Genomic DNA, 19,004 nt, shown 5'->3' with positions numbered 1-19,004 from the left:
TCAGTTTGAGCAAACAGCAGCAGAGTGTGATGGATATGGTGTTAACAGTGGTTAGAATTAATCTGGTGTAGAGAGTGTATCCAGGCACTGGGATCCATCGGTGGTGCAGGGGGAAGGTCTGGTGAGAACTGCTGAGGCAGGGCTGGCAAAATGTTAACATGAGGGTGCCTGGCAAGATAGTTTGTTCAGGGGGAAGGTGGTGAGGTTGAGCACTAGAGGCTGAGCTCTCAGGGTCACAGGGGACGAGAACAAGAGAGGTGATTGAGTGAACGAAATACAGAATTAGGGCTGGAGTACAGGCCTAGCAATGGGATTCCCAGCAAACTAGTGAACGATCCGGAGTATGCAGCCAGAGCCCTCCAGGCCCCGGACAGACTCAGATGGGAATCACAGTGCCCCTTAAATACGGCCCCTATATAGAGGCTGGCGTTCGCCATCTGGCTCCATTGGCAAACGGCTTTGTTTACGTGCTGGACCAATCAAATCTGCCTGCAGACAGGATGAGGCAGGACAGGGTCAGGCAGTGGCGGCCATGATGGATAAGGCCTCGCCAGACCCAGGAGAACCTCTCTACTCGGTCCTGGGGCTGCTCGCTGATGAGGTGAACCTTCCATCAGGGATGGTGAAGAAAAGGGCTTTTACTGTGTACCAAGAGTCACTGGTGAAATTGGCGGGCTCATTTATATGGTTATTTAAGATAGTTTTACATGTCTGGTATTCTTCAAGGTACCACTAGTTAATACTATGTTTTTCAAAAATATACATTACAGTGCAACTTTTTTTGTTTGTTTTTGTTACCTCACATTCCACTTTCTCCAGCACAGAGGTATTCACATACTAGAATGTGAAGACAGTGATTTACTATCTAGAGAAGACAAAGGAGATTGGGAAACTTGGACAACTCTTGGTTATTTACGGACTTTTCATGGCAGGTTTTCTGGCTGATAAGCGATTCTTTGTGACAATGATAGTAGCCGGTATTTCATCTTTCCACAAGAAAGGCAAAAAATCATGTCAAGGGAAGCTTCTTTCGCAAAGGTGAGGGGGGAAGTGGGGTTGATCTGCTCTCTGAAGGATGGTGCTCTTTTCAAAAATCTGTAAACTGGCTACATGGAAATCTCTGCACACCTTCCCATAGCAGATGCTCAAGTTGGCCAGGCTCCTCGATGCACCCTCTACCCCCTCAGCCCCCTCCACCAGAGAAATCTGTTCGTTCAGTACATTCATCATTGCTTTGTTTCCCTTTTTTTAAAAAAATTTATTTTATTGATTTTATGCAAACAAAACGACAAAAACCAAACAAGCAGCATAATCATAATAGTTTCATTACACATCAAATTATCTTAATCACTGCTCCCACTACCCTACCCTCCCCCCGTGAGCCTATTTGTCAGTCTCTTTCAATGTTTGGCACATGCTGCTGGGTTTCGTTCTCTTCTGAGTCAGCTGGATCTGATATTACTCCAAACAATTCTGCTTTTAGCGTTTTCCAAGCCAACAGGGTGCCCCCCTCCCCCTCATCAGCCCGGCTACTCCCTTCTTGCCATGCCACCGTTTCAGCCTCCGCCCATTTCTGCAAGTCCTTCCACCATACATCCACCCTGGGTTTGTAGCATTTCTTCCACCCCATGGCGATCCTACGTTTCGCAAGCACATACGCCAGATTTCTCAGTTTCTCAATGTTCTTAAGTTTCCGTGGCCTAGGAAACCCGCCCAGTAAGCAGGCCCAGGCCGTATCTGTGACAAGAGTAACCCCTTTATCAGCCAATTTCTGCGCCACTTCTCCCCAAAAACACCTAATGATCGGGCACGACCAAAACATATGTGTCATGTCAGCGTTCTCCAGGTTGCATTTAGGACACACTTGTCTTCCAGCGTTTCGGAACTTAGATATCCTCAAGGGGGTCATGTATGCCCTATGCGTGACATACAGCTGTATTTGTTTTAATCTGGCATTTCTAGACACTTTTATGTGGGAGCCCAGGGCATGCCCCCACACCCCATCCTCTATCGGGGCCCCCACTTCCGCCTCCCAGTCCAGTCTCAGATGTGTCAAATCTTTCCCCGCCTTAACCATCACCATCTCATACAGTCTCGAGATCTCATGACCCCCTTCGGATATGTCATATATTGCTCCCAAAACTGCATCTGGTTCTTCTATCAAAACTGTCTCTGGCCAGGTGTTCTTAATCATCCGCACCAGCCTAATGTACGTGACATATTGGCCCGTGTGTAGCCCTGCTTCTTTGTTGAGTTCTATGAGCTCCTTAATGAATCCCTCTTGCCAAACATCGCCTAGCGTTGCCAGCCCCACCGATTCCCAGTAGGTTCTAACAATCACCCTCAGTTGATTATCCCCTCCTGTGAAAGCAACCAGCGGTATCTGCGGGAGGCACGGGCACGGGACTTCCATCAAACGACAAGCCCTGCCCCAAATTTTCCATCCAAGCCTCAACATCGCAGGACGCCCCCTCATTTCGGTTTCAGACAGCCAAATCATCTCTTTCAAATAGAACGGGGCGCAGTCCTGTCCAAGCACCCTGTGCTCAGGGGTCACTTCATCAGAAAGCCACTTAGCCACATATTGTAACTGTCCCGCTAAATAATAAACCTCAAAATGAGGCAGTCTAATACCTCCTTTTTCAGAAAAGTTCTGCAGTTTCCAAAACGCCACTCTATTTCGGGTACCATGCCACAGGAAATCCCTACACATGCTGTTCAATTTACTGAAAAACTTCTTGGGTATTATGTATGGGATATTACTAAAGTAATGCAGGAGCATGGGCAGAACTACCATCTTGAGCATAGCCCCCCGCCCCATCATCGCCAAGGGCAATCTTGCCCAGAACTGCATACCGTTCCTAATTTTCTCGACGGCTACTTCCGTATTATGTCTGTGTTCATCCTCCACCGTGTGATATACCTCTACACCCAAGTAAAGAAAAGAGCTATTTGCCCATGGTACCTGTAGCACCGGTAGTCTATCTACGGGGGTCCCCTTATAGCTACCTAGCGGTAATATGACAGACTTTTGGGAATTCACTGATATGCCCGACAACTCTGCATACCTTTCCATCACTTCAAGTATGTATAAGAGATTTTCTTCTGGGTATTGCAAGTACAGCAACAAATCATCTACGTACAAGGATATCAAGTGTCATTCCCCTCCTACCTCAATGCCTATCGCATCATACTGTGCCCTAAGGCATATTGCCAGAGGCTCCAGGGCGAGGATGTAAAGCATTGGGGACCAGGGGCACCCTTGTCTGGTGCCTCTACCAAGCTGCCATCTCTCGGATATCACCGCTCCAGTTCGGACCCTGGCAAGTGGCTCACTATATAACATCCTAGCCCACCTGATATAGCCCGGCCCCATTCCATACCCTTCCAGAGCAGCCAATAGCCATGACCACCTGACCGAATCAAAAGCTTTAACTGCATCTAGAGACACTGTCGCCATCTCACCCTCGTTCTTACTACCCCATTCGATCACCCGGTGAAGTCGCCTATGGTTGTGTGTTATGTTCCTGTTCGGGGCATAACCCGTTTGATCCGGATGTATGAGTCTACCAATCACTTTCTGCAATCGATTTGCTAGGACAGCCTTGAGAATCTTGCTGTCCTGATTTAGCATCGACAAAGGCCTGTAGGAACCACATCTATGTTCCGGCTTATTGGGCTTGGGCAGCGGTATTATGATCGCCTCTCTGAGTGACTCGGGCAACCGTCCTATCTCGAACGCTTCATTAAGCATGTCTAGCATTGGGGGAAGGATTTCCTCTCTGTATACTTTATAGAATTCGCTGGGGAACCCATCTGCTCCCGGGGTCTTACAGGTAGGCAACTGCTTCACAACCTCCTCTAACTCCTCCAACGTGATTGGCTCATCTAACTCCTCCCTCCCTTCTTCACTTATCTTGGCAGCCCTATGTCTTCTAACGTTTCAATTATCTTGCGTTGGTCACCCATCTCATCATCTCCGTACAGCACTCTGTAATATTCCACAAATTCTTTGTTAACCCCCTCTTGCGTGGCCACCTCCTCCCCGTCCTCCCTAATGATGGTCCTAATCGGAGGCCTAAGGGTCTCGCTTTTGTATAGCCAGGCCAAAAGGCGGCCTGTCTTATCTACCCCCGCGTGCTGCCTCTCAACATATTTCCTATAATTGAGGTTGCAGTGTCTTTCCCAATGCCCTGCACATTGTTGCTGTAGTTGGAGTACCAGCTCCGTGTCTACGTCACCGCTCTTCAATGCTGTTTCTAGCTCAGTTTCCATCCTCTGCAGGTCAGCCAAGACACCATCCTGTAATCCTCTTGACTTAGCAATGGCTGCCCCCGCATCACCACTTTAAAAGCTTCCCATAACGTACCCGCGGAATCAACACTCCCAGTATTCTCCTCAAAGAAATTAGTAATCTCTTCCCTTATATCTTCTCTAAAGACCGGATCTTTAAGCGCCTCCACTCGGAGGCGCCATGTAGGGATCTTCGCCCTCAGGGGCAATATTGCCATCTGAGGATCAGGGGCGAGTGATCCGAGAGGACCGTAGCCTTATATTCGATTTGGGTAATCTCAGACATCACATCTGCTGTAGCAAAGACATAATCGAGCCTAGTGTGCAGTTGATGCGGGGCTGAATAGTGCAAATATTGCCTCTCAATGGGATGTTTCATCCTCCACGCATCTGTAAAGCCAAAATCAGTTAGCAGTGTCTGCAACGCTCTCGCCGCTGGGCTAGGCTTACCCACCCCGCCATCAGATCTATCTACCACAGGATCCAACACACAATTAAAGTCCCCACCCCAGATCACTGCGCTCCCTATACACGTACTGAGATTGGTACACAGGGCTCTGAAGTATGCTGCTGTGTATTGGTTGGGGGCATATGTATTTACAATACATACTTCCCTGCTCTCCACCAGCCCTCGCAATGTAGCCATCCTTCCATCAGTTTCAACTACCTCTTGTGTCGGTTTGAATGGGACATGCGGTGCCACCCAGATTAACACACCCCGGGGGTATGCCGAGTATGGCGAGCCCACTACAGTCCCTTTCCACTTTCTCTTAACCAGGTCCAACTTCTCTCGCGTCAAGTACGTCTCCTGTAGTAATGCAACATCAATTTTCTGCCTTTTCAGATACATCATGATTTTGTTTCTTTTCAGATAACTGTTAAGGCCCCTGACATTCCACGTTATTATCCTGAGATCCCCCATAGGTCGTTAGTAAGCACTCTCCCGATCCTCCGCCAATTCCGCCCCTTCATGCACCGCAAGTACAACATGCTGATTCCTTCAAATAGGCTCGAAACAAAACTCCCCCAAAACCACACACACACACTCAACTTCCCGTCCCTCCACCTTCTTCCCACCCACCCCTCCCCCAACAATACCCTCCCCAACCATTGCCCAGCTCCATTCCTGGATCTCAGGCACCCCCACATCTAGCCCTGCCTAGCACAAGCTTCTACTCAGGGCCCAGTAGGGTTAAGCCGCCCTAAGGGCCGCTGAAACTAATAATCTATTGGGGTAGGTTGTCCACGTTTTGTTGCTCCTTTCAAAAAACATTACGCATACAGATGCCAAACAGTTACCAATTACAGTTACACTCATATTCCAGTCCAAGTCGAGCACCAGGCTCAGATTATGTTCAAAGTTCAGCCAGTTACAGTTTCTCTGTACAGTCAGGGTCCATCTCCCGCTCACCCTCACAATGTCCGTATAACAAAATCTTCATTCGGTATGATCCAGCCGATCACGATCCGTTTCTTGTTCCGGGCAGCCCTGCAGGTCCAGCCATGTGACAACATCCTCCGGGGTATCAAAAAACAGCGCTTTGTTCTTGTGTAGCACCTTCAATCGTGCTGTATACAGCAGCATATATTTCACTCACGCCGCCCTCAGCCTTCTTTTGACGGCGACGTAACTATACCTCTGCCTTTGCACCAGTATTGTATAGTCCGGGTATGCTGTGATGTTGGTGGATGCTCTCTCTATCGTACCGCCCTTATGAAAATATTCGAGGATCTTCTCTCTGTCCCTGTAATTCAGGATCCTCGCGATGATCGGTCTTGGCGGGGCCCCCGGCCGGGGTTTCCTCATTAGGGCGCGGTGCGCCCTCTCCACCGTAAATCCCTGCGAAAGATTCCCTGCCCCGATCCCTTGCAGGATCATGTTTTCCACATAGTTTGTGGGGTCTTGGCTTTCTTCGCCCTTCGGAAGGCCAACCACGCGAATGTTGTTCCTCCTCGCCCTTCCTTCCGCCTCTTCCACGCGATTTTCCAGGTTGGCGACCTGTTGTTTTAAGACAAGAATCTCTTTCGCATTGCTCGTGCTAACATCAGTGTTTATCTTCACCCCACTTTCCACGCCACTGGTCCTTTCTGCAAGCGCCCTGACATCTTGACGTAGCAGGGTGAGTTCCGTACCCACAGCATCAATCTTATTCTCTAGAGCTGTGCGTAGGTCCGCCATTGCCAAGTCCCATTTAGCACTCAGCCCCGTTATAGCCTCCAGGATCTGGTGCTTGTCCCCTTTGGGGGCGTCTTCCGCAGGGGTCACGACCATGATCTGCGCCGATGTTGAGGGGGTCCGCTGCATATTTGCGAAAGCTTCCATCGTGGTTGCTTAGGGACTCTCAACCCTTTCGCCGACATGGCGCTGCCCTCTACTCCTGTACGACTCCACCTTAGTGCAGCTGTTGCACTGTCCCTGGCCCGACAATGGTCTGGCTCTCAGGTCTCCTGACTCACATTCGGGACGGCACTTCGAATTGTCTTACGGGTGGGCTATGGCCTCGCACTCCTCGTTCAACTTCCGTAGGCCTTGTCGCCCAAGCATCCAATGTTATCTCCTGCAGTCAGATTGCCGGGGTTCCATTAGCGTTTGCCAGGCCGGGCGTTCTCATGGTGCTAGTTCGAGCACTCCGCCATATTTCCCTATCGTACTATTCCTCCAGGCAGTTTTCGCAGCCATATCCCACAGTTCCGGGGAGTCAGTTTTGTTTCTCCTCGGAGGCCTCTCCTTTGTTAGCCGCCATCTTGGTGCCAAAGCGGCCACACAGCCGTACCAACCAAAACATGTATATCTCGTGATTCCCCGGGACTATAAACTTCTCCAACGAACTTCACTTGGCGTACGGCTTCCGGCGCCTGAACCCTGAAGTTCTAGGCGTTCGTTGCAGTTTCAACGGGTAACTTTGGCAAAATTAAAGTCTGATCATCAGGAGCTCCTCTCGCAGCACGTCCTATTCCATGGCCAGATAGCCACGCCCCCCTTCTTTGTTTCCCTTAATCTTGATTTTCACTCCTTATCCTCTGGGATTGGTTTGTCTTTTTATTCAGCGTATGTGAATATCAATGGGGATCCTGTGATGTAGGTGAAAAGGTTACCTCTTGCTATCCAGCCTTTCCATCATGGGTATCTTGATTAAGTGAATAAACAACCTTTCATCATCCCCAGAACAATTCGGACCGGAGTGAAAGGAAAACAAACTGACCTGTACTGTCACTGTAATGCAGCATGGGATGCTGAAACAGCTTAGCTGAATTAGACACAGGAGTTATTTTCCCTAGTTACCATTGCGTGCTTATCCATTCCTGGGTCTTTTTCCTCTAATTGGTAAGGGGTATGTTGACAGACAATTGGTTTTAAAAAGACAGGCATTTATTTTCTAATATTGAAAGTAATTTAAAGTTTTTTTCCAGAAAATCTGGTCTGTGCTCAAGAATGTAATGGAGATGCTCATAGTAGGGAACTGGGATAACAAGTAAGGTACTTTTGCTTGCCCATTAGGGGTTACTCATTGTATTCTTAACCATTTGAATATGCCAATATTTAGGTTTCAGCAACAAGGTTGTTGCCACTTTATATGATCAAAAGGTTGTTGCCGGGCATTTGAAAGCCTTGTCTTAGTATGACAATCCACAAATCGAGTGCCATTGGCTGCTATTATGTTCTATGGAGCTTTGGGGTATGGTTTGTGTTTTGATTCAACCTGGTCAAGCAGGGTTCTCAAATGGAAGCTTCTGCTTCAGGATCTTTGGGACTTATTGCAATGTACATGTCCATTGTCCTGCAATTGCGTGAACTTGCTGGGAATGTCAAGTTTGCTGTCCATGTTAAACTGGGAGTTTCTGTGAATTTCATACTGAGGCCATACTGTGAATGTTGCGCTATGACATGGTATACCATGGAATGACACACCATAACTTGTCAAACCATTAAATGACGTTTCATGATTGTGTACGTCTTTGGAGTACTCCGCATCTCTTTAGTTGGCGTAGCGAAAATTGATAGTTGAGCATAATATAAACTGCGATAATGTGTTAAACAGGGTTTACTGGAAACTGCCATTGATGTGAAAACTAGACATAATGTACATCGGTTCAAATAAACGTACATAAAAAAATAATATTTATTCACCATAGTTGCTGAAACCTCATTGTGGCACTTTGATTTTAAAATGTATTTTTAAAAGGAACTGTTAAAACTGAGGTCGTCACTCTGGTCTTGAAGAAGTAGAGATTGTTTTCCCCTAAATAGCCTTCCACAATGGTCTACTTCAGCCCAACTTCCCCTCTTTCTTTTGTATCAGGACATTGCACGTGTGCTACCAGTGTGAGAGTTCTTAACTTTTATTAGTATCCGGGGAGGGAGGTGCAACCAATCGGGTTCCTTGCATCACATGCTGAATCTACCAATCTGAGCCCGCGTTCCATAGAACCTGATGGCCGTGTCACCCGCCTGACAATTCCCCAACCCACATTCCTTTTCCTTTAAAATGTCTCGTTCCTTCCACCCCAGCCACACTTAACACATTTCTTCAGCGTCTGCGGCACCTGAAGCCATGCTGCTGCTGCTCTGTGGTCTTCATGGAAAAGGCCTTCCTGATTCATGGAGGCCATCTTTGGTAAGTATTTTGATTAAATGAACACGATTATTGAATCAAAATGCAATGCTTTTAGCACCCCGGGTTTCTAGATTGGGACTCTTTTTAACTTGGGCCTGGGCCGTTACTACACATTCCAGCCCGTGGGAGGGGCGGTTATTGCTTAAATATTGATCTTTTGAGTTTAGGCAATTGCCTCCCATGAAATTCCCAGTAGCTCTGTTGCCGTTTGATGGAAGGGGCTGGCTTACCCTCCTTACTGAATAAGAACATTAATTGCTACTGATATTTTTTCCGGGTGTGCCCGTAACATTTTAAAATGAAGTTCTGTGAGATTCAAGTCTTCGCGCAGTTATTGCTTATTTGATAACTGGAAATATTGCTTTCCCTTTAACAGGAAAAAACGATTGTTTTCATCCCTATACTTTGTGCAAATCGAGTATCAGCAAAAACTGTGTTCTCTTGTGTTACTCGCATTTCCTTAATCGACATGTATGTATGACTTGTTTTTCAAGTTGTATTCCTTTAGGTTTAATTTGATCTGCAGCAGTCTCTCTAGAGACAAACTTTAATCAAATAAAACCTAGCTCGTGACTCTGTAATTCCATGTGGGGCTTTCAATTAAAGAAAGGCCTCTTAGAGCGTGCAACAACAAGCCTTTAGGGCCCAGTGAAGTATATCAGATTGTGACTCTGCAGATTTCCCTCTATTGCTATCACGGTTCTGCACAATTTAGCGTGCCATTGCGTTTATTGGCTATATTGAACTTTCTCAACTGCAATATCCATGCTTGATAATGTAAACTTTAGGGTTGGTGAATATGAGGGCATTTGGTTATTAGTTTACATTTATAGAATGTGTTTGTTAATTTCTCTGTAAAATAGATTTTAATATGTCAGTTTGTTTATTTTATGTGAAAATATCTTTAGATCTTTAAATGAAGGTCTTTATTTTCAAATGATCTTCATGAAGTTTGTGGGGATACATTGATTTTACTGTCTAGGAATGTATACGTTCTTAGACTTGGAGCTTGGCCTTTTCTGTTACTATATATTTTCAATGTGCAAAAAACCAGTAAGCGAAGTCTGCAATACACTCCGGTCAAATGTGCTGTCTGGTTCATACACTTTCCTTATGTAAATGGCAGGTCTCAAAATGTGAACTCCCCACTAGGCATTGATATGATATATGATTGGTTATTTATAACACGCTTAATACCCAGAAATCTCTAAGCGCGGACCCGGGGATCGAGCCTGTGGTGCTCAATGTCGTCTTGCTTCCAAGGTAAGCAGGTTGCCCATGTGCTATCCTCCCGAGCTATCCTCCCTATCCTTACTCATTGGTGAGTAAGAATTGGTGTGCTTTGTGCATATGGGCACATTAAGGGGTGAACAGTCCTTTTGCCTGAATAGTAGCTTGTAACCGGTTTTACCCCTATAAATAGTATACATTCAATATACCATTGTTCATTGATTGAACCTTTTGGGTCTAGTTGATAATTAGGCTGTAAAATGGGTTTCTCAAGAGATGGGTGTTGCTTAAATCTGAACCCATTCCCTTAAACCTCACTCTCCCTCCCTGTCATTGGATGCCAACCGAAGCGCGAATCGCTCCAGAGATGCCTTCCTGTGCCCATCCAGTGTGCAGCAATGTATTATATATGTTATAGTTCTCTTAGGATGTATGTGCATTGTGAACTGAGCATGTGATGTGCACGACCATCCTTCCCTTGGGACCCAGCTAAAATTCTGCCTGGGAAGGGAACATTTATCTAAAGATGGCACTTAAACCCAATGACTGATGCTACAGCCATTTTATCCTGCCACCCAAACCCAGACGCTATTTATGCTTCCGTGCTGAAAGCATTTTAATGTTGGTGAGTGTTAAACAAGGAGCAAACAGCCAACCCAGTGTGCATTATGTACTTAGTGACTCAGTCCTACAACCCTTTTTTTTTTATCAAGGACTCAAATATAAAGATCTGGCCATTCGTTTGCTCCAAAAAAGCTGTTTGATTTTTTTTTAGAGCAGTCTGGAACCCGGCCTGGTGCCATTTGTCTCTATCCCGTTTCCCATAGTGGGCTTTCAAAAGACTAAAATAGGAGTGTACCAGGCTGTCCATCTTGGAATGATAACCTTCTATCAAATAATAATATATGTTTTTAAAAGTTTTGGTAATGTGCCTTTCTCAGTAAAACAAGAAGACAAATGTAACATCTTAATTGGACTACAATCTATGATGGGAGTGATCATTAGAAATAAATATTGGACAATTTTTATAAAAGGTCCACTTCACGAGTACAAATAAATAATTCACTTGTTTAGATTTTGCAAAAATTTCCTTCCCCCGCAAGATATGTTTTTTTCTTTGTCATGTAGCTTTTCTGCAACAACTAGGGTGGCTCTAGCAAACGCATGCCAGACTATGAATATATCACCCACATAGAAAAGGTTTGACATAGAGTGAGACAGAAAAATAGCGCAGAGTTTGAGAGTGAATGTCCGTACAAATAAATTAAATAATATCCTTCATTTCTAATAGCTGCTTTTGCACACACAAAATCAGGTCCCCCCCAAATATGTTTTTCCTTTTCTCATACAGCTTCCCGCAATGGTCCCGGGAGGATAGCACAGCGGCAACGTGCGCGCCTTGGAAGCAAGATGACACAAAGCAACACAGGTTCGATCCCCTGGTCCACGCTTAGAAACCTCTGGGTGTTTAAGCGCTTTATAAATACGCAACTAAGAGAAAAACAATTACTCAACTACATAACAAACAATTCCTGTAACATGCCTGCAGGCAGTGTGAGCGCTTTAAAAATGTAAAAATAAATGGATGGGGTGACTCTGGCAAGTGCACTCCACTATGCAGCTCTCACCCATATAGGTAGAGTAAGATATTGAGTGAAGCAAAGAGTAAGGGCTAGATCATATTATATGATAGGTTATTTATAACGAGCTTAATACCCAGAGGTTTCTAAGCGTGAACCCGGGGATCGAACCTGTGTTGCTCTGTCGTCTTGCTTTCAAGGCGAGCACGTTGCCACTGAGCTATCCTCCCAGCATATGATATGGACCACACTTCCAGTGACAAAGTCGAGTACTTTTTTTTGTGAATATGCCTCCAGACAGGGAATCCTAGAAACTGCTATTTCTGGAGAAATACATCTGCTTCTGGCTGCTTGGGTCTACGTACTGCCACTGCTTCTTTCACTTGATGCACACACTTTGGATGTGTTCCCGCATATGCCTGAGTAATAACATTGGAGATTGTCTTGCAGTAAGCAGACTTTTTCTTACAGTAAGGATATTCTATTCGTCTCTTGGCACAGCAGACAATTTCTTTTGGTCAATGGTCACTGAGGTGGTTACACGTCCAGTTTTGTAATGGACGTTCAGAATATGTTGTGATATTTCCTCTGGTGAGCAGCATCTATTCAAATCGAAGGCTGAAACCAGGTATATGGGCAAAGTCTTTGAGTAGGTTTACTCCGACCCTGCAGACATCTTAGCCTTCAAATTCTCCAAGGTCTTTTTCGCAGTTCCCTCATCTCTTCAGACATCCAATGAATTCTGCTCTTCATTGGTTTACTGTGTTCGGTCTCCAACCTGGACATACCTGACTGTGCGATCTGGAATGAACGAAAACAGACCTGCAAACTGTCCCAGAAGTCCGGGAGATCAGTGGAGATTTCCCCCCGCTCTATAGACCCATCTGTGGCCTCGGTTTGTATCAAGTCTGGGATCAGTCTCATCTTCAGACTCCATCAGACCCAGCGCCAACACCAAGTGATCCCTGCAGTAATGAAGCTTAAGTTTCATCCATTTGATATGAAAGGCAATGCATCTGCCTAGGATCTTTGATATTAATTATGTAGTCAACATTGCTGATATTTTCCAGAAACACGTGGGAGCCAGTCCATTACCCTGAAGTGAACTGGGCTTGGCGGTGCCGTAGTACAGACCGTTTGTCCTGGAGTATATTCTGTCATAGTGGCTTTCAGGTTATGCCAGTTTTTCATTAACTTCTGGTTCACCTTCAGACATTTTTGTAGACTGTTCCATGTACTGGGCTATTCTGAAACTTAACCCAAGTACATTATCCACTACGTCGTGGGAAGGGCTTCGGGGTTGACTTGCTATCGTTCATGCACCATTGCAAGAGAATATCCAACTTTCTCCTCATTTTTCTCTGACCACCTTTCATTCCTTTCCATTCCTCAACAATCCCATTGGTTTGGGGATTGTGAACTGTATAGAACGTGTATGTAAATATGAACTCCTCACATCGCCATCATATAAGCAGATAGGAAGTTAAAGCCCCTATCAAAAAATACTTTTTTTGGGAACCAAACCTGAGCGAACATCCCGATTAGAGACTTCACCACCATGGGAGCTTTGATGCTCCTGAAGGGGACTGCATCAGGTCACCTGGTGGCGTTGTCTACCACTACCACGTTGTTCTGGTTTCCTGAGGTGGTTTGAGGATCCAAATGATCCACTTTGCCTTTCCTTATTCTCTAAAATAAAGGCTGTCCAAACACTGGTAATGGAATTAAGGAGCCTTTGATACCCTGCCTGACTTTCCCAACAAATTGCAAGTATGACGGAACCAAGCAAGTTCCTTGATTCTTACGCCCATGCATGCTGTCAGCTGTCTTGGTCACTCCTAAGTGACCTGCAAAAGGCATGTCATAAATTAAGTTTTGTAGACATTTCCTGTGGCATTGGAGAACAACCAATCTATGGTTTTCCACACCTGAGAATTCCTGGTCTCGTTGTACAGGAAACCATTCTTCCATTGCACCTTGAACAACCAAGGGGCCTCCTCTGAGCATGTTCCTCTGCCTGCTTCAGCAGAACTGCTAGAGATGGACAGTCCTTCTGTGAATGTCAAAAGTTAGCTTGACTTGTTCATCCAGCTGAGGACAACTGACTCTCTGATCGCAGGCCTCTGAGGTCTGAAGGCATTTGGCATTCCACCGCTAGTTTCTTTTCTACACCAGTAGGCGCTCCAGCAATCACTGAATCATTTGCTACAGCAATAGGGAGTGAATACCGGCTTCTCTCCACCAGGAGCCGCCTCAGTGAGCTTGGGATCTGGACTAGGTGCTGACAGTCTTTGGACACTTGTACTCTCCTGCAGGAAACACCCCAGGAGCAAATGGCCTCAAGCTCCTCCTCTCTGGTTGCCTCTTTATCGTATGATCTATAGGGATCACAGAAATTATTTTGGGATCAGGAAAGTCATTCCAATTGCAGAAACTCTCCTGGAAGTAAGTATTTTATTGCTACACAGAAGTTTCTCCCCTCCAGCTAAACTTAACCATTGCCAGGGGGCCTTGTCTGGCCTTTAAACCCTCTGACCATGCAGTCTGGGCCGTTGATATATTGCCCATCTGGCACCCATCTTTGCCTTACAGTGGCACAACTTGCTTTGTGACGCAGCATGGACATTTCTTTTGCCATTAATGAAAACATGGTCTAAAAAGACTGGAGTGTTCTCCTCTGGGCACCCAGTACCTTTCCTGCTCAGTCACACTGGATCATTCAGCCACTCCCTGGCCTACTGGGAATTCATCCGCTAGGATAGCCTCACTGATGATGGCCTCTAGGCCAGCACTGACTGTCCTGTTTTGGTCTACCCTTGCAGGTTGGATCTTGCTTCCTATATGGTATTTCCCCAATCATGCCAGACCGTGATTAGCTACCATAACCAGTTTCTGCAGTTCTGCAATAAGCCCTGAAAAAAAGCATTTGTGTGATGAGCCCAATAACTTGGATGTGTCACCAGGGATTTGGAAGAGTTGCCAATATTCTTAGCCCAGAGCCTGCACGTGGGAGAGAAACCCAAAGCCCTATGTTTTCTGCTTGTGACAGAATAATGTGGTGCACCTTTGCCTCATTTCTTGCTTCTTTGTCAAAATGCTCGCCAGTCTCTTGCTATCTTATGTAGGGCCTGTGAAGCAGGCTAGTAGCAGAATGCCAAACACCAACCAACGCCCCATGTCTGCGACAAAACTACAGACCTTTGTGAATGGAAACAACCTTCTCTGATGTCGTAAATCTGTTTTTCTCTGGCGGCAGCAAGGAGAGCCTGAGAGAGAGTGCGACATTACAAGACCCACGCAAGAACATCACTATTCACAGCTCGCTTAAGCACCCAGGCTGGTGCTCCGGCAGAGTCTTGTGTTCAATCACCAACCACCATGAGAGGGACCAGACCCCTCCTCCCTCACCATATACCCTGAGACAGATCTATGTGATCACTGCGCCACCCGTAACTGCGCCTACAAAAATGTCCACGCCAATTACGGCGCAGCGCAGGGATCAGATAGATCACTTCTGCCTGCCTGCCCCGGCCCGCAATCCTGAAAACCTCACCCCCCACATCCCCACTTACCTTTACTGCGGCACACTCCTGTGTGCACCGCCAACATATTGTTACCCAGCGGCGTCAGCTCCTCCCACGTACGTGGGGCGGTACTGACCATGCAGCATCCTTTCTTTTTTGTTGTCATCTTATCCCCTGCTTACCATAATGGTAAGTGGGGGAAACCCTGTTACCCCATCTCTGCTTGGGCGGAGTAATGGAGTTTGGGACTTTCGTACGGCACTCGGGCACAGTTTTAGTGATGTTATGGTATGAATCCCCCTGAGACTACTTGCAGGAAAAAACGACCGCCATAGGAACCCTGATACAAACCTACCATGAAGGACGTGCAGTGGCTCTGAGCAGAGAAAGTGAGGGTGGCATAATCCCATTTTCAAGCTTTTTTCTGTACATACATACCCTGGGATGGAAAAGAGGGAAGCAGATTGGCTAGGGACAGCAGGCCAATTGCAGGAAAGGGGGAGAGGATGCGAGTAAAAAGGAGGAGACGAAACAGGAAGGTGACAGTTATTCTGGGGAGATCAATGGAGGTGATGGACCAAGAGACCAGCAGGGATGGTGGAGGTGTTTAATGGAAAAAGGTCAGCTATTGGCTTAGTGAATGCAAGGGGGGGGGGGTGTGTGTGTGTGTGTGTGTGTGTGTGTGTGTGTGTGTGTGTGTGTGTGTGTGTTTTGAATAAAAGTTAGAGTAAGGAGTGAATGTGAGTGGAACTGTACTGGATTATGAGGGTGTTTGTGGAGTGGGAAGAGAGAAGTAGTGGTAGGAGGAGACCAGATGGGTAGGTTAAAAGGGTACAGTAATGGTGGGCGTTTGTGGAACCAGGTACATCTTACAGAGCAATTGCAAGGAGCAACCACTTTCCCCATTGTAACATAACCTGCTGCAAGAGTAGGGAAACTTAGGAAGTGCCTGAAGGAGTTGGTGAGCCGGAATTCAGGGAAACTATCACATTTTTGGTTTCATTTCAGTTGCATTTATAAGCGTGCATAACTGCAAAGTACAGAGCAGAATAAACCGCATCTGGGTGCTTGTGATATTACACATATCCTAGGAAACCTCTTGAGAACGAACCAGATTGTGAGAGAAAACGGGTTTTCAGTTGCTTATGAAAAAACGTGAGATTCCAAGGAGTGGAGGGAGCAAGAAAGGGGGGTTGTTCCAAGACCTTGTGCCAAATACTGAGGAGCGAATTTCTCCTCTTGTTGTGCAATGGCTTTTGGGAACCACAAGCAGATAGGCGGTTGATGATTGGAATGTTCAAGAGGGCAGGTCGCGTTGAATTCTCTGGGAAAGGTGGGGTCGGGCCAGTCCATGAACACACTTGAAGACAAGACCTAGGATGTTGAATAGTATTTGTGAATGCAGAGGTAGCCAGTGAAGACTGTGTCTCTGCAAGGTGATTGAGGAATCCTTTGATACTTTCAGCGTGAGCCGATAAGCAGCATTTTGGGCTATTTGGAGGCAGTGAATCGGATATTTGGGTTGGCCGACATAGAAAGCATTCACATAGTATATCTTAGAGTGTACTAGTGTGCTGACTACAGAGGATTGGTCAGCAATCGGAAGATAAGGGAGAACCCCCCTGAGCAGATGGATGCTGAAAGACTTGTTTGACAAATTCATTAATTTGATAAGATAAGGTCAATTTACAGTACAATATTGTTTCTTTGTTTTTTTCATACTATTGAGATGCCAAACCACGTTGGAGGTGGATATTGTTGAATTTAGGCATGAAGCAGATATTTGGGGCCTGAATAGAAAGTTCAGTTTTTGATGGATTTAGTTGAAGTATAATATTTGCTAGCCAGGATTTAATTTGATTGAGAAAAAGCTGTATTTGCTTAAAGTTGTCTGTTGGACCAGTAACCTTGATGTAGAATTTTATATCATCTGCATAGTAGTGAAAGTGGACATTAAAACTGTGGGTGATAGCCATAAGTGTGAGTATGTAAATATTTAAAAGGATTGGGGGAGAGGGAGGACCCTAGAGGAACACAACAAGTAATTTGGGCGGGGGGAGAGACAAAAGGGCCAACATGCACAGCCTCTCTAACATGGGGTCTGGCATGGATCCACATGCTCATGAATATTCCCCGTCGTCAGGCTGGTAATCCTCGGTAAAGAAAAAAATGAGTTTCCGTTTCACTTCTGAACTGTCTTTCTCCTAACAACCTATCACTGGTCTCTGGGGACACACTTGACTATTCCAGAGACATAGTGTACTCGTGGCAAGAGTTTTACCATTAACAGAATCGGCAATTTCAAAATACTGGCAAGAAGAATCCACCCCAGAAAACACGAAGAAGAGAGAGTAAAAGTTCAGATACATCAAGTGACGTGTCAAGTGAAACGGCATCCAATCCAACATCTACATTGGCGTCAAGTTTACCCGCAGTACCAGGTATTACAGTAGAGACACCTCGAACTACTAGAATTTCTCAACCAGCTCCTTTTTTAGAAGACGATGGGCAAGAAGAGGGAGGAAGAAATCTAAGGAGTAAAAAGAAAACGGCAACTTGATCATTAACATCTCAAGTAAATCGTTCACCAAGCAACAACTAGACCTTTTGAGTTTAGGTTTATCATTTGTTCCAACGAACAACACAAACCTATTTAATGAAGTGAACCTCTTCAAATTGATTAGAAAAATGAAATTAAAGATATTTTTTGATTCTATTCCACTGATACAAGAAAGGTCGAGATCATTTGAAAGTCTGGAAATGAAGGTTAAAAGCCAATTCAGTCCCAATGTAAGCAACCCAGCACTAAACCTTTTTGAAACTAAAATGAAAAAGGATCTAAAATCCATAAAATATCTAGATGTTCAACATCAAAATCTTCGTAAACATCAATATAAGATTCTAAAACAACTATCAGATGATAGAACGATTGAAATAAAGCCGGTGGACAAAGGTGGTGCAATGGTCATCATGGATGCAAATCTATATACAAATGGTTGTTTCTCTCTACTAGATGACAGGAACACATACATGATCCTCGATCATGACCCCACAAATGAAATTCAGAAAATGATCAAAGAAGTGATGGATAAAGCAAGATTGGAAGATTGGATTATGGACAAGACACATGACTTTTTGATTAACAAACACCCAATTCTACCAGTATTCTATGGCCTGCCAAAGGTCCATAAAAATCTTCAAAATCCTCCATTCAGACCCATTGTGGCAGCGACAGAAAGTGTCTTTGATCCTCTTTCAAGATATCTGGACAGACTTCTGCAAACGATAATATAATACAATCCACTTCGACTTATCTAAGAGATACTACTCACTTCTTGAACATTCTAAACACTATAGGTCAAATAGACAATGATAGGATTCTATTGACACTAGATGTACAATCACTGTACACTTCGATACCACATGAAGAAGGACTTGAATCTCTTGAATGGTTACTGTTACAACAAGAACACTGTGCATCGAGTAAGATATTTGCCATAGAATTGGTAAAAATAATACTTTACAATAACTTCTTTAGATTCCAGGGAAAGTACTACCTTCAAACATCAGGCACTTCAATGGGGTCAGCAATGGCCCCAGCCTATGCTAACACATTTATGTTTCACTTCGAATCAACTTTCATACTTGAAAATCCCACATGGTCAGACAAACTGGCCATGTGGAGACGATATATTGATATTTTTGCAATTTGGAAAGGTTCTAAACATGAACTCGAATCATTCTTCAAATACCTTAATGAA

The 19,004-nt window shown here is 45.2% G+C and overlaps 1 protein-coding gene across 1 annotated transcript in view; it reads left to right on the top strand.

Annotated features, from left to right (window-relative positions):
- Positions 1–19,004, top strand: part of NAPG (NSF attachment protein gamma) — a 307,511-nt gene that overhangs the window by 117,685 nt on the left and 170,822 nt on the right. The window lies entirely within an intron of this gene.

Source organism: Ambystoma mexicanum, chromosome 5p (assembly GCF_040938575.1).
Source record: "Ambystoma mexicanum isolate Mex_15411 chromosome 5p, UKY_AmexF1_1, whole genome shotgun sequence".
NCBI classification, from domain to species: Eukaryota; Metazoa; Chordata; class Amphibia; order Caudata; family Ambystomatidae; genus Ambystoma; species Ambystoma mexicanum.
Note: the sequence above shows the minus strand (reverse complement) of the source record. Positions and strands in the feature narration are given on the sequence as shown.